Genomic DNA, 6,249 nt, shown 5'->3' with positions numbered 1-6,249 from the left:
CATTGCAAAGACATACAAGTACAAGACAGAGAAAGCTCAATTATGCAAGTGCTTTTCAAGCATTTTCTTACTTCCACACTGCTAACATTCCATTGACCAAATCAAGTTACATGGTTAAGCCCAAAGTCAAAGTGGTAGGGCACTACAAAATTATGTGACAAAAGTGTGAATATAGGCAGGAGTAAGGAGTTCCCATCATGGCGCAGTGGAAACCGACTCGACTAGGAACCATGAGGTTGCAGGTTTGATCCCTGCAACAAAAAAGAACAAAAGGCAAACAGGTTCCCTCCAGCCCACCCCTACCCTGCCCTGCAGCCAACACACACACATATATATACTTCCATACATCTCATTCCCTTTCTGTTCTTTCTTCAGGCTAGACTCAGATCACCTTTTCTCCAGAAAGTCTTTCTACAAACCAGCCATCCTCCACCAGGCTTAGTGTCTGTCCTCTGGGAGCTCGTAGACCTCTGCATTTAACCCTAGGTAGCCTTTTTTCACTCTGCATTGAAATTCTCTGTAGTTCATATAGTACAGCAGTGCTCAGTTTTTTTTTTTTTGTTGTTGTTGTTTTTTGTTTTTTGTCTTTTTCTAGGGCCATTCCCACGGCACATGGAGGTTCCCAGGCTATGGGTCCAGTCGGAGCTGTAATTGCCAGCCCACGCCAGAGTCACAGCAACGCAGGATCTGGGCCGCGTCTGCGACCTACACTACAGCTCACGGCAACGCCGGATCGTTAACCCACTGAGCAAGGGCAGGGACTGAACCCGCAACCTCATGGTTCCTAGTCAGATTCGTTAACCACTGCGCCACGATGGGAACTCCAGCAGTGCTCAGTTTTTTGGTTTTAGGACCCTTTTACACTTTAAAAATGTTGAGGAACTCAAAGCTTTCATTTATGTGGGTCATATCTTTTGATATTTTACATATTAGTAATTAAAATGGATAAGTTTTAAAACATGCAATTATTAATTAAAAAAACTACCACTTGTTTTCATATGTAAAATTTTAACTAAAAATAATAGTTTTCAAAAGCAGAACAATTTGGAGAAGAGTGGGATTGCTTTATAGTTTTACAAATATCTGTAATGCAAAACTTGTTAGAAGACATACGAATTCTCCTATCTGCAATGTGTTGTCTTAGTTGAATTATAGGAAGAAAATTCAGTATCTCACAAAAATATAGTTGGAAAAGGAGGAATATTTTAATAGTCTTTTCTGAAAAATGTAGGTATTCTTTTTTAGATACTATACTAAACTTACCAAGTGGCTATTTCTTAAAGTTACTTTCAAATCTTATCAATAAAATTCTGGTGTTCTTTTCATTAAAATACATTGGTATTTCTAGGACTTTGAATAGATTTTTTTTTTTACTTATAAATGATTTTAAAATATATTATCTAGGCCATTTAGAAAATATTAGCTTACTGAGTTATGCAAAACTTCCAAATGTTATCACATTGCATTACAAAGTGTAAAAACTCAAATTTGTTAATATTACCACTAATCTCATCAGAAAAGCCTTGAGAATTGGAAAGCAAAGTACATCATAAAATTTATACATTTTATAATATTCTTATTTTCACCTGAAAACTGAGTATTATTCCTGACAACAAATATAATTGTTTTCCTTAAAGTGACATCTTACTTCTTTCAGTTTTAAGAAAATGTCTGCCAGATACCTAAGTCCGAAAAACCATAATTTGTCACTTCTTTCAAGTCTAAATGTTGTTCCATGAAAATAATGGCTAATTCATCTTGCAATTCAAGCAACCACAAAGTGCTTTCTTGAGACACTATTGTAGTCCAGTATTCAGGAAAGTTGCTTTGTTCATACTTCTCATTTTGTTACATACAAAACTATAATATGTGGCTCAAGGACTGAGATTTAATAGGATTCATAACACAATGGTTGCTGCTTTATCAAAGACTTTCTTCAGTAAAATTAGCATTTTGTTTTGTTCATTTTGTTCTGTTTGTTTATTACAAATGCATAGTGGTGAAAAATATAGTGATTACTAGTTTGATACCATTGCCTTGATTCATGCTAAGGCACTAATAGTTTGCCTACTATGGCTTTTGTACAATGTCAACATAGAGTGTCTTGGGGACTTCTGGGGGGGTGCTTGTGTAACACACAGAGATCATTACTGAATTGAATTTTATATTCACATATTTTGGTCACTTGCCCATTGGAAATTTCCCAGTTGTAGGCCCATTATAGACTACAGATGTTAAATTTTTGCTATATATATATATATATATATATAGCAAAAATTTTAAAAATTTAAAGAATTAAAAAAATTTATTATTTATATATATATAAATAATTTTGTTTGTTTTTGCATTTAAATTTTGGCAGTATTCTTATTTTTTATGAAGAGATTTTTATACAATTTATATATTCCTATCCATTGGATATTTTTGAGGTAATGTCATCTCTTGCTTTCTTTTTTATTAAACTTTTTATTTATATAATTGTAGATTCATATGCAGTTCTAAGAAATAATACAGAGAGTTCCAGGTACCTTTTACCAATTGTGGAAAAACAACAAAAAAGTATAATATTACAACCATGATATTGATATTGATACAACCCACTGATTTTGTTTAGATTTCCTAGTTTGTACTCATTTGTGTATGTGAAATGTATATATCTAGTTCTATATAATATTGTCACATGTGTAAGTTCCTATATCCAGTATGGTACTGGCATAAGAATAGACTCGTATGTCAATGAAACAGAATAGAGAGCCCAGAAATAAATCTATGCATATATGGCCAATTAATTTATGACAAAGGAGACAAATAAATACAATGGAGAAAGGACAGTCTCTTCAATAAATGGTGTTAGGAAAATTGGACAGCCACAGGCAAAGAATTAAACTTAACCACTGTCTTACACCATATGCAAAAATTAACTCAGAATGAATTAAAGACTTGAATGTAAGACTTGAAACCCTAAAATTTCTAGAGGAAAATACAGGCAGAAGTTACCTAGACATAGGTCTTGGTGATGAATTTTTTGAATTGGGCACCAAAGCAAAAGCAATAGGAGCAAAAATAAAGCGAGACTGCATTATACTACAAAGCTACTGTACAGCAAAGGAAACTAGCAACAAAATAAAAAGGCAACCTACTGAATGAGAGAGAATATTTGGAAATCATATATGTATATGAGACATACCCAAAATACATGAATAACTCATACAACTCAATAGCAAAAAAACAAACAATCCATCTACAAATTGGGCAGAAGATCTGAATAGAAATTTTTACACGAAAGACATACAGATGGCCAGCAGGCACATGAAAGATGATCAACATCACTAATTACCAGGGAAATGCAAATTAAAACCACAATAAGACATCACCATACAACTATCAGAATGGCTAGTTTCAAAAAGATAAGAAATAACAAGTGTTGGCAAGAAGAAACTGGAAGAAAAAAGGAACTCTTACTATTGGTGGGAAGGAAAATTGGTACAGCTGCTATAAAAAATTTATGGAAGTTTATCAAAAAAATTAAAAATAGAATTATCATATGATCTAGCGATTCCACCTCTGGGTATTTCATTCAAAAATGAAAACACTGTCGATGGACATTTAGGTTGTTTCCATGTCCTGGCTATTGTGAATAGTGCTGCAATGAAAATGCATTGAGTCTGCAGGTTGCTTTGGGTAGTATGGCCATTTTTCCAATATTAGTTTTTCCAACCCTGGAGCATGGAATAGCTTTCCATTTCTTTGAATCCTCTTTAATTTACTTGATTAATGTTTTATAGTTCTCAGCATGTATCTTTCACCTCCTTGGTCCGGTTTATTCCCAGGTATTTGATTTTTTGGGGTGCAATTTTAAAAGGCATTTTATTTTTGTATTCTTTTTCTAATATGTCATTGTTAGTATACAGAAATGCAACTGATTTCTGAATGTTAATCTTATATCCTGCTACTTTGCTGAATTTGTTGATCAGTTTGAGTAGTTTTTGGGTTAGGTCCTTAGGGTTTTCTATATATAGTATCATGTCATCTGCATACAGTGACAATTTTACCTCTTCTCTTCCATTTTGGATACTTTTATTTCTTTTGTCTGATTGCTATGGCTACTACTCCCAATACTATGTTGAATAACAGTGGTGAGAGTGGACATTCTTGTCTTGTTCCAGATTTTAGTGGGAATGATTTCAGCTTTTCTCCATTGAGTATTATGTTTGCTGTGGGTTTGTCACAAATGGCTTTTATTATGTTAAGATATGTTCCCTCTATACCCACTTTGGTAAGAGTTTTTATCATGAATGGATGTTGGACTTTTTCAAATGCTTTTTATGCATCCATTGAGATGGTCATGTAGTTTTTGACTTTTCTTTTGTTAATGTGATGTATGACATTGATTGATTTGCATATGTTGAACTATCCTTGTGAACCTGGGGTGAATCCCGCCTGGTTGAGGTGTATGATCTTTTTTATATGTTGTTGGATTTGGTTGGCTAAAATTTTGGTGAGAATTTTTGTGTCTATATTCATCAAAGATATTGACCTGTAGTTATATTTTTTGGTGGTATTTTTGTCTGGTTTTGGAATTAGGGTGATGGTGGCATCATAGAATGTCTTTGGGGATGTTTCTTCTTCAAACTTTTGGAAAAGTTTAAGGAGGATGGGGTATAAATTCCTCTTTGTATATTTGGTAGAATTCACCTGTGAAGCCATTTGGTCCTGGACTTTTATTAATAGGGAGTGTTTTAATGACATATTCAATTTTGTTTCTAGTGATGGGTCTGTTCAGTTGATCTATTTCTTCTTGATTCAGTTTTGGCAGGCTATAAGTCTTTAGAAAGTTGTCCATTTCTTCTAGGTTGTCAGATTTGTTGACATACACATGTTCATAGTATTCTCTTATAGTTTTTTGTATTTCTGCAGTATCCATTGTGATTTCTCATTTTTCATTTCTTATTTTGTGTATTTGCTTTTTTCCTCTCCTCTTCTTGGTGAGTCTGGCCAGAGGTTGGTCAATTTTGTCTACCTTTTCAAAGAACCAGCTCTTGGTTTGATTGATTTTGTCCATTGTTTTTTGAATCTCTATTTTATTGATTTCCTCTCTGATCTTTATGATTTCCTTCCTTCTGCTGACTTTAGGTTTTGTTCTTCTTTTTCTAATTCATTTAAGTGGTGGGTTAAGCTGTCGATTTGAGACCTTTCTTCTTTTTTGAGGAAGGCCTGTATTGTATGAATTTCCTTCTAAGCATGGCTATTGCAGCATCCCATAGATTTTGAGTGGTTGTGTCTTCATTATCGTTTGTCTCAGGAATTTTTAAATTTTCTTCTTGATTTTCTCATTGACTCATTGGTTTTTCAGTAGCATGTTGTGTAGTCTCCATGGAATTAGTTTTTTCTCATTTCTTTTCCTGTGGTTGATTTCTAGTTTCATGCCATTGTGGTCAGAGAAGCTATTTGAACTAATTTCTATACTCTTAAATTTGTTGAGGTTAGCTTTGTGCCCCAGGATGTGACCAATCCTTGAGATGTTCCATGCGCACCTGAGAAGAATGTATATTCTGATTTTTTTGGATGTAATGTCCTGAAAATATCAGTTAAGTCTAACATTTCCAGTTTGTCATTTAGGACCTCTGTTGCCTTATTGATTTTCTGTCTAGAGTATTTGTCCATTATGTGAGTGGGTGTCAAAATCTCCTACTATGATTGTATTCCCATCAATTTCTCCTTTTATGTCTGATAGTATTTGTTGTAGATATCTGGGTACACCTATATTAGGGGCATATATATTGATGATTGTAACATCATCTTCTTGAATGGATACTTTTACCATTGAATAGTGTCCTTCTTTTTCTTTCTTTATGGGCTTCATTTTATTTTATTTTATTTTATTTTATTTTTTTTATTTTCCCACTGTACAGCAAGGGGGTCAGGTTATCCTTACATGTATACATTGCAAAGCTTCATTTTAAAGTCTCTTTTTTCTGATATGTGTATTGCAACTCCTGCTTTCCTGTCTTGTTCATTGGCATGAAATATCTTTTCCCATTCCTCACTTTCAATCTATATGTGTCCTTTGCCCTAAGGTGAGTCTTTTGTAGACAGCAGATTGTAGGTTTTTACTTTTTTATCCAATCTGCCACTCTGTGTCTTTTGATTGGAGCATTCAGTCTATTGACATTTAAGGAGATTATTGATAGATATGTATTTATTGCCATTTTAAACCTTGTTTTCCAGTTGATTCTATGTTTCTCCTTT

Source organism: Sus scrofa, chromosome 8 (assembly GCF_054392235.1).
Source record: "Sus scrofa isolate SSC_HxYL_T2T_F1_AM1 chromosome 8, Sscrofa_HxYL_maternal_Yorkshire_Landrace_v2.0, whole genome shotgun sequence".
NCBI classification, from domain to species: Eukaryota; Metazoa; Chordata; class Mammalia; order Artiodactyla; family Suidae; genus Sus; species Sus scrofa.
This window is presented reverse-complemented; position numbering follows the sequence as displayed.